The sequence below is a fragment of the Diachasma alloeum genome, unplaced genomic scaffold, assembly GCF_001412515.2.
Source record: "Diachasma alloeum isolate Michigan unplaced genomic scaffold, Dall2.0 Dall_scaffold_01908, whole genome shotgun sequence".
In the NCBI taxonomy this organism is placed as follows: Eukaryota; Metazoa; Arthropoda; class Insecta; order Hymenoptera; family Braconidae; genus Diachasma; species Diachasma alloeum.
Window position 1 is genome coordinate 9,620 of NW_021681960.1, and position 7,163 is coordinate 16,782.

The following is a 7,163-nucleotide window of genomic DNA, read 5'->3' on the forward strand; positions in this document are numbered from 1 at the left end:
TAATTCCTTAAGCGTTGATCACGTGTCCGAGGAAAAGTACCTCTGGCTGTCCGAGGACTGATTTGGCGATGTTGATTATCAGCCCGTAANGTCTTTGTTTATGCCAGGCAACACGTAGCGTTGTGTCATGAGTTTTCGCGTGCCTTTGGGTCCAGAATGAGCCATTGAGTGCAGTGAGCTGCAGACCTGTTGTCTCAGCGGAGCAGGAACGTATGGGCGAACTGTACCTGATTATACATCACAGTACAGTGGTTCGTCCATTCCTGGGAGTTGTAAGCGGTCCAGTCGCAGCTTCACGTCCGGTCGCTGGAGTAATTGTCGGAGTTCTTGATCATTCGGTAGGGCATCTACCAGCTGCTGAGGTGTGACGGCAGTCGTGATTTCCTCTACTCGTGATAGGGCGTCTGCCACGACATTGTCTGGGCCCGCGACGTATCTGATGTCCGTGGTCAACTGGGCGATGTAGTCCAGTCTCCTGTATTGCCAGGGTGAAGCTCGTTCCGGTTTCTGTTGGAACGCGTGAGTCAGCGGTTTGTGATCGCTGAAAATGATCACATTTCGTCCTTCAGAGATGTGCCTGAAGTGCAGTACTACCTCGTAGATTGCTTGTCAATTCCCTGTCGTAAGCCGCGTGTTTCTGCGAAGAAATTCCAAGTTTCTTGCTGAAGAAGGCTAACGGCTGCCAGGAACCGTGGTGTTCCTGCTGTAGAACGGCGCCGATCGCGTGATCCGACGCGTATGTGAAGATAGCCCACTCTGCCTCGATATTTGGATGAGACAACAGAGTGCCTTCTGCTAGCGCTTGCTTGCTGCGCGTGAATGCTTCTTCAAGGGCTGGAGACCAGGCTACTGGTTGTTTTCCCTTGACGTTCATCCCCTGAGTCGCGGCGTTCAGTGGGGCGAGTATTTCTGCTGCTCCTTTGATGAACTTCCAGTAGAAATTTAGAGTTCCGAGGTATCTGCCTAGCGATTTGATCGTTGATGGCCTTGTGAACTCCAGGATCGCGTTGACTCGATCCTTGGGGGGTTTAATTCCTTAAGCGTTGATCACGTGTCCGAGGAAAAGTACCTCTGGCTGTCCGAGGACTGATTTGGCGATGTTGATTATCAGCCCGTAATCCTGGAGTCGTTGGAAGAGGATCCTCAGGTGCTCGCGATGTTGCTCCGCGTCTTCCGATGCTACCAAGATGTCGTCTATGTACGCGAACAAAAATGGTAGATCGCGTGTGACCTCGTCGATCAAACGTTGGAATGTCTGAGCGGCGTTCCTGAGGCCAAATGTCATGTATGGGAATTCGAAGAGTCCGAATGGCGTGATTATTGCCGTTTTCTGGATGTCTTCGCGTGCCACTGGAATTTGGTTGAAGGCTGTAACCAAATCTATGGTGGAAAAGATTGTTTTGCCATGAAGGTTGGCAGCAAAATCTTCTAGATAACGAACAGGATACTTATCTAATATTATCCTGTCGTTGAGTGCGCGGTAATCACCGCATGGCCTCCATCCGTTGTTGCCCTTAAGGGCTAGGTATTCCGCAGATGCCCAGGGACTTTCAGATCTCCTCGCGGTTCCGAGCGTCAGCATGCTGGAGAACTCCGCTTGCGCGGTTTTAAGTTTATCCGGCGTAGGCGGCGATCTCTGCAGGAGATTGGTGGTCCTGGTGTTGTCCTTATGTGATGAACAGTGGAGTGCTTCGCTTTTCTGAGCAATCCTCCCGGTTTTGTTATTGCTGGGCGCTCTTTGAGGATCGACGCGTACGGTGAATCCTCGTTGATCTCGAGGAGCTTGACAGACGTCGCGCGGAATCGCGCGGACTGGCCATTCGATTGGAGGCCTGTCGCGCTGTCGATGATTGCTCCGCTTGTGATTGCTCCATGTGATATCTCTGCGGAGACCGAGATCTGGCGAGATGGATACGTAGCCGTACGTGTCGATGAGCGTGCCATTGGCTGCGAAGAGTTTATAGCCACTGGTCTCCCTTTTGGTTGGTGGCCGCCTGCAAGGCGTGAAAGAGACGTCTGAGCCTGTGTCCACTAGGTATTGGGTCCCAGTCGTCCTGTCGGTGATAAATAGGCGGCGGGGTTGTGATTGAGAGATGGGCGTTATTACCATGCTTGTAGTGATACCAGCAGGTGTCAAAATTCTTTGATACTTTCCTCGAGCTGGAGCGTCGGCGCGAGTGGATGTGCTGATCCTGTGAGCCGTCTCGACGTGTTCGTGAACGAGACCGTGGGTCGCGCGTTTACATGGCGGCAACAGCCACCGTCAGCTGCTCAATTCGCTCGAGGAGCGCCGTGTTGACTGTGTCGGCTGGCGAGCTGATGATTGCTCCGAGGCTGTTCGGGTTGAATACCTCGTGCACCCTGTCTGCTAGCTTCGCGAGATCATCAATGGAAGCGTTCTCCTGGGTGGCGAGTGTAGCTGGCGTCTGCTCGGAGAGATGAGACAACTAGCGCGTTTTCAGGACCTCGTCCTCAATGCTTGGAACAAGACTTTTTTAAATGTCTCAGGTGTTTCGACGGAGTTCGATCCCCAATGCTCTCACTGTCGAGCAATTCGATGATGTTCGCAGTCCTGAATTTTGTGAAACATCTGATTAGTTCGTTTTTTAATGTTTGGTATGGATTTGTTACAGGTGTGGAGACAATTACATGTTCGACTTCTGCGGCGTAAGCAGTGTCGGTCAGCGGTACCATTTTGTTGTACTTATCTGACTCGGTGACGTATCCCAGGTCAGCGAACTGTGTCTCCAGCTGTGCGAACCACAGCGCGGGTTGGTCCGCGTCGAACGGCCTTGCGATGAGCTTGGGCCTCATTGTAGCCGTTGCTGTCGTTACAGTTGGAGTTCTCTGGATGTCAACCGTGTTGTTACAATGTTGATTTTATTTTATTTTATTTCAGAGAGAAATAAAATCGATGAATTTTGCTTCACAGCGCGATTAAACTTAAGGAATAAAGGCTATTGTAGTCTCTATTTGTCACCAACACAACACAACGTCTACGGGTGTTCGCAATGTGTCGGCGCGAGGTCACAAATGTTCACTCGGATATCACTTTTATTCGGTTCGTTTTGGTTCCGCGAGAACAATGGGAAACCAAGGTCTTGACGCTCGGATGGTTGGAATGTTCCAGAAATCTCGAGACGTCGTCGTTTAAAAACCGAAGCGTGGATCACACAACGAAATTAATTATTTTCAGAAGGGCGGCACTTAACTAGAATGCACTCGCGGAATTCACTGCAGCACTTGAAAAACTGAGTCGCGCGTGTTTTCCGGAGAAACGGATGAGAACGCGTGAACGAGAGAATGAATTTTTCAGTTGCACTGCACGCGCGCGAGACGCGAGGGTTTTCAATTTTGTCGTTTAAAACGTCGAATTTTCCTAATTAGATCACGTCGGGGTCACCAATGTAGGAATTGAGGTGGTTGAGGCATGTAACAATTCACTAACAAATGTCATTAGTATTTAAATTAGAGTTTAATCAAGACGTTAAGAATATATATACAAAAGAGAAAGAATAATCAAAGTGATCGGGTCGGAGGTCAGTGTTAGACTCTACTAACTATTTTAATTCGCGTAAGACGGGAATTTGGATACGCATGACAATAGGTGAGAGCGAGAGGTATTTTATACTGGGCGCGTTACAGAGCGCGATGATGTCACCGATGTCCAGTCGTCTTTCAGCGTTGTCGTATCCGTGCGTGTGTTACGCGTTGGTGTGTGTGTAGCGAGACGCTACACCCCTGTGGTGCAGGGCCTCAAAGATGGGGTCCGAGGGTGACAGGAAGTGGGTGGTGGGTGGAAAATGGCCACCAGATAGAAAATGAGTGGCGGGTGGAAAGTTGGTGGTAAGTGGGTGGTGGCTGGAAAAGGGGTGGCGGGTGGAAAGTAGGTAGAAAAGTGCTGGCGGGTAAATAGAAAAACTGTCGGACAGGATATGTCGGACGGGTGTCGGGAGTCGGACCCCTCTGCTGGTGGTCCAACCGTGGAGGATNTCCGTGCGTGTGTTACGCGTTGGTGTGTGTGTAGCGAGACGCTACACCCCTGTGGTGCAGGGCCTCAAAGATGGGGTCCGAGGGTGACAGGAAGTGGGTGGTGGGTGGAAAATGGCCACCAGATAGAAAATGAGTGGCGGGTGGAAAGTTGGTGGTAAGTGGGTGGTGGCTGGAAAAGGGGTGGCGGGTGGAAAGTAGGTAGAAAAGTGCTGGCGGGTAAATAGAAAAACTGTCGGACAGGATATGTCGGACGGGTGTCGGGAGTCGGACCCCTCTGCTGGTGGTCCAACCGTGGAGGATGGCGTCGGCAAGGGTCCGGATGTCGCTCTCCAGGACATTGGAGCCACTGTCCTTGAGACTCCGGTGGGACATTACGCTTTTGAATTTTTTTTTTAAAGGGATAACAAAGGATTGCAACCATGAATGACGCAAAGAGCGCACAATACGTTCTCTCTCTCTCTCTCTCTCTCTGTCTCTCTCTCTGTCTCTCTCTCTCTCTCTCTCTGTCTCTCCCTCTCTCTCCCTCTCTCTCTGTCTCTGTTTCTGTCTCTGTCTCTGTCTCTGTCTCTATCTCTGACTCTGTCTCTGTCTCTGTCTCTGTCTCTGTCTCTGTCTCTGTCTCTGTCTCTGTCTCTGTCTCTGTCTCTGTCTCTGTCTCTGTCTCTGTCTCTGTCTCTGTCTCTGTCTCTGTCTCTGTCTCTGTCTCTGTCTCTGTCTCTGTCTCTGTCTCTGTCTCTGTCTCTGTCTCTGTCTCTGTCTCTGTCTCTGTCTCTGTCTCTGTCTCTGTCTCTGTCTCTGTCTCTGTCTCTGTCTCTGTCTCTGTCTCTGTCTCTGTCTCTGTCTCTNTCTCTCTCTCTCTGTCTCTCTCTCTCTGTCTGTCTCTCTCTCTCTCTCTCACTCTCTCATTGTTGAAACAGTATACGGACACCAGAAATCAAACACCAGAAACCAGACGCTAGAAACGTTAGGCACTAGACACATCATGTCTTCCTATTGAATAGAACTTTCAAACACCAGACACCACACACCATATACGGAAAAAGAGCTTTCAGACGCCAGACACCACACACCAGAAACCATGCACCAAGGGTTGCCAATATACACACCCTATATGTCCTCTCTCTCCGTGTGCCTCCGGAGACGCACGATACAAAGGAAACGAAAATAGAATAACAATTCCAATCAGTAATATCGCAATATTATCCGTAGCTCAGACGCTCGTACCGCTTATAATAAATTGTTGCATTTCGCTCCGGTAACCACCGACTCGACGGCCCCGCGGTTTTCTCAAGATGGAGTCGATAGTCTCCATTGGCAATGAGATTCCTACTGCCAGGGAAGCTGACAGGCGCTTCAATGAGTCCCAGACTGCTCTCGTACTCGCTAATATCCCCGTCGCACCAATGACAATATTTTGTATGTGCAAACTCACTCTAATCACTCGTCCTGACCCAATGTTTCGCCATGACTCCTTCCCTCGCCACGTCTCCACCCGATGAATAGAATATTCGCCTGGATATTCGCCTCGATATTTGTCGCCTGTATTTCACCTCGAAATTGCCCTCAGTCGCCTCAAAACAATCCGGATAAGGTACGGAGAACCGTATTCTCACCTCCGTTGTCGAGTTTGCCCGAAAAGTTTCTTAATTGTACCCACAGAATACATATGAAAATTAGAGAAACTTAAAGCGAAGCAAAGCGATAGACAGTAGAGATCAAAGTGATGAGGGAAAAGGCGGAAGTAATAATCGCCCTCTCCGTCTCAGGCTATCTTGCTCCATTTCTCTCGGGTCTTGACTGTGGCCCGGATTTGCATTATTGGCCAATCCTGGCCCCAATTACATAATATCGCCGGCCACGTGCTGTGCGGTGGCGCCTTCTATTCCTTCAGGTGTGGATCTCCGGTGTCACGTGGTATCTGACGGCTTTCCGGTATTGCCAATTGTCTCGTGCATGAGTCAATTGTGTTGTGCATGTCACTGATTAGGTTGGGTGGGCCCGTAACGTGCTGCGCCCTGATAGTGTGTTTCAGGGCCCTCGCGAGTTCCAAAATCCTCCGGTTGACACCGTGTTGACATGTTTCCGTATCACGAAAGAAATAGGGGAACCTCTGGTGATTTGGTGGTGAAATTTTTGGCTTCCAGACGGTGTTACTCATTTACCAGGCCTGCTGATGATCCTCTCCGGTGATTAATGACCCCTCGATGATCAGGAAATGAGCCAGTACTCCTCGTTGACCTTCTTAATCTCATTCACTCAATCCCAATCATTCATAACCATACCCTCTAGTGACCGGAGCGTGCGCGTATTATTTATGTTTAATTATTTATTTTCCCCACACGTCCAATCGAGGACTAAAACGAAGCCAATTCTTGACAACCTCCATCCACGTTGCATTCATTTTAAAGAACTACAGTAGTGAAAAAGGATCGATCACGGCAATAACACCACTCTAATCTAGATAAATCCTCAAAGAAAAAAAGATCAAACAAATGTTAATGTGATGAAACAAGCTCCTGTATAATCGACTTGAATCGAACTCTAAGCAAGAACAAAAAGGTTAACGCTATCTCTTACATTGGTCGCTGATTGTTAATTTGGATCATCAAACTTAGTGACGAAGTGCGTGAAACGATGAAAGTATACTGAAAGTATACTCGTGGTTTGTTTTTAAACGCATATTTGTACTGAAGTGGTCAAACGAGGTAAGTTAACTTAACTCTTCGGTGGGTTTTTCGGAAATATTTTCGAAACAAAGGGAGATAGCGAAATTTTTGTAATGACCTTTGTCGTAGTTTTCAATTAGCTTTACAAAAAAGATTTGTTTGGTGAGGAACTAGTTTTAGGGTGGATGTGGGATGAAAATGTGGAGGGAGATGTTGGGAAAATTATGGTAGGCATGGTATAAAAAATCTCACTATATTTTCGTGGGATCGAATCACTTGTCACTATTGCCGTACACTCTTTGGTATAATTAATGTTGAATGTTTAATTTTCACTGATAATTGTCTGTTCACTTTATCTCGTTGAGTCACTGAAATTATGCTGAACTTAATCAACAAGTTGATGTACTGAACAAAGATATTAAATTTAGAATACTGATTGACTGAATACTTTAGATCATTATCGTAACGATACTTCTACACTACTGACTACTGACTCTTCCGGGT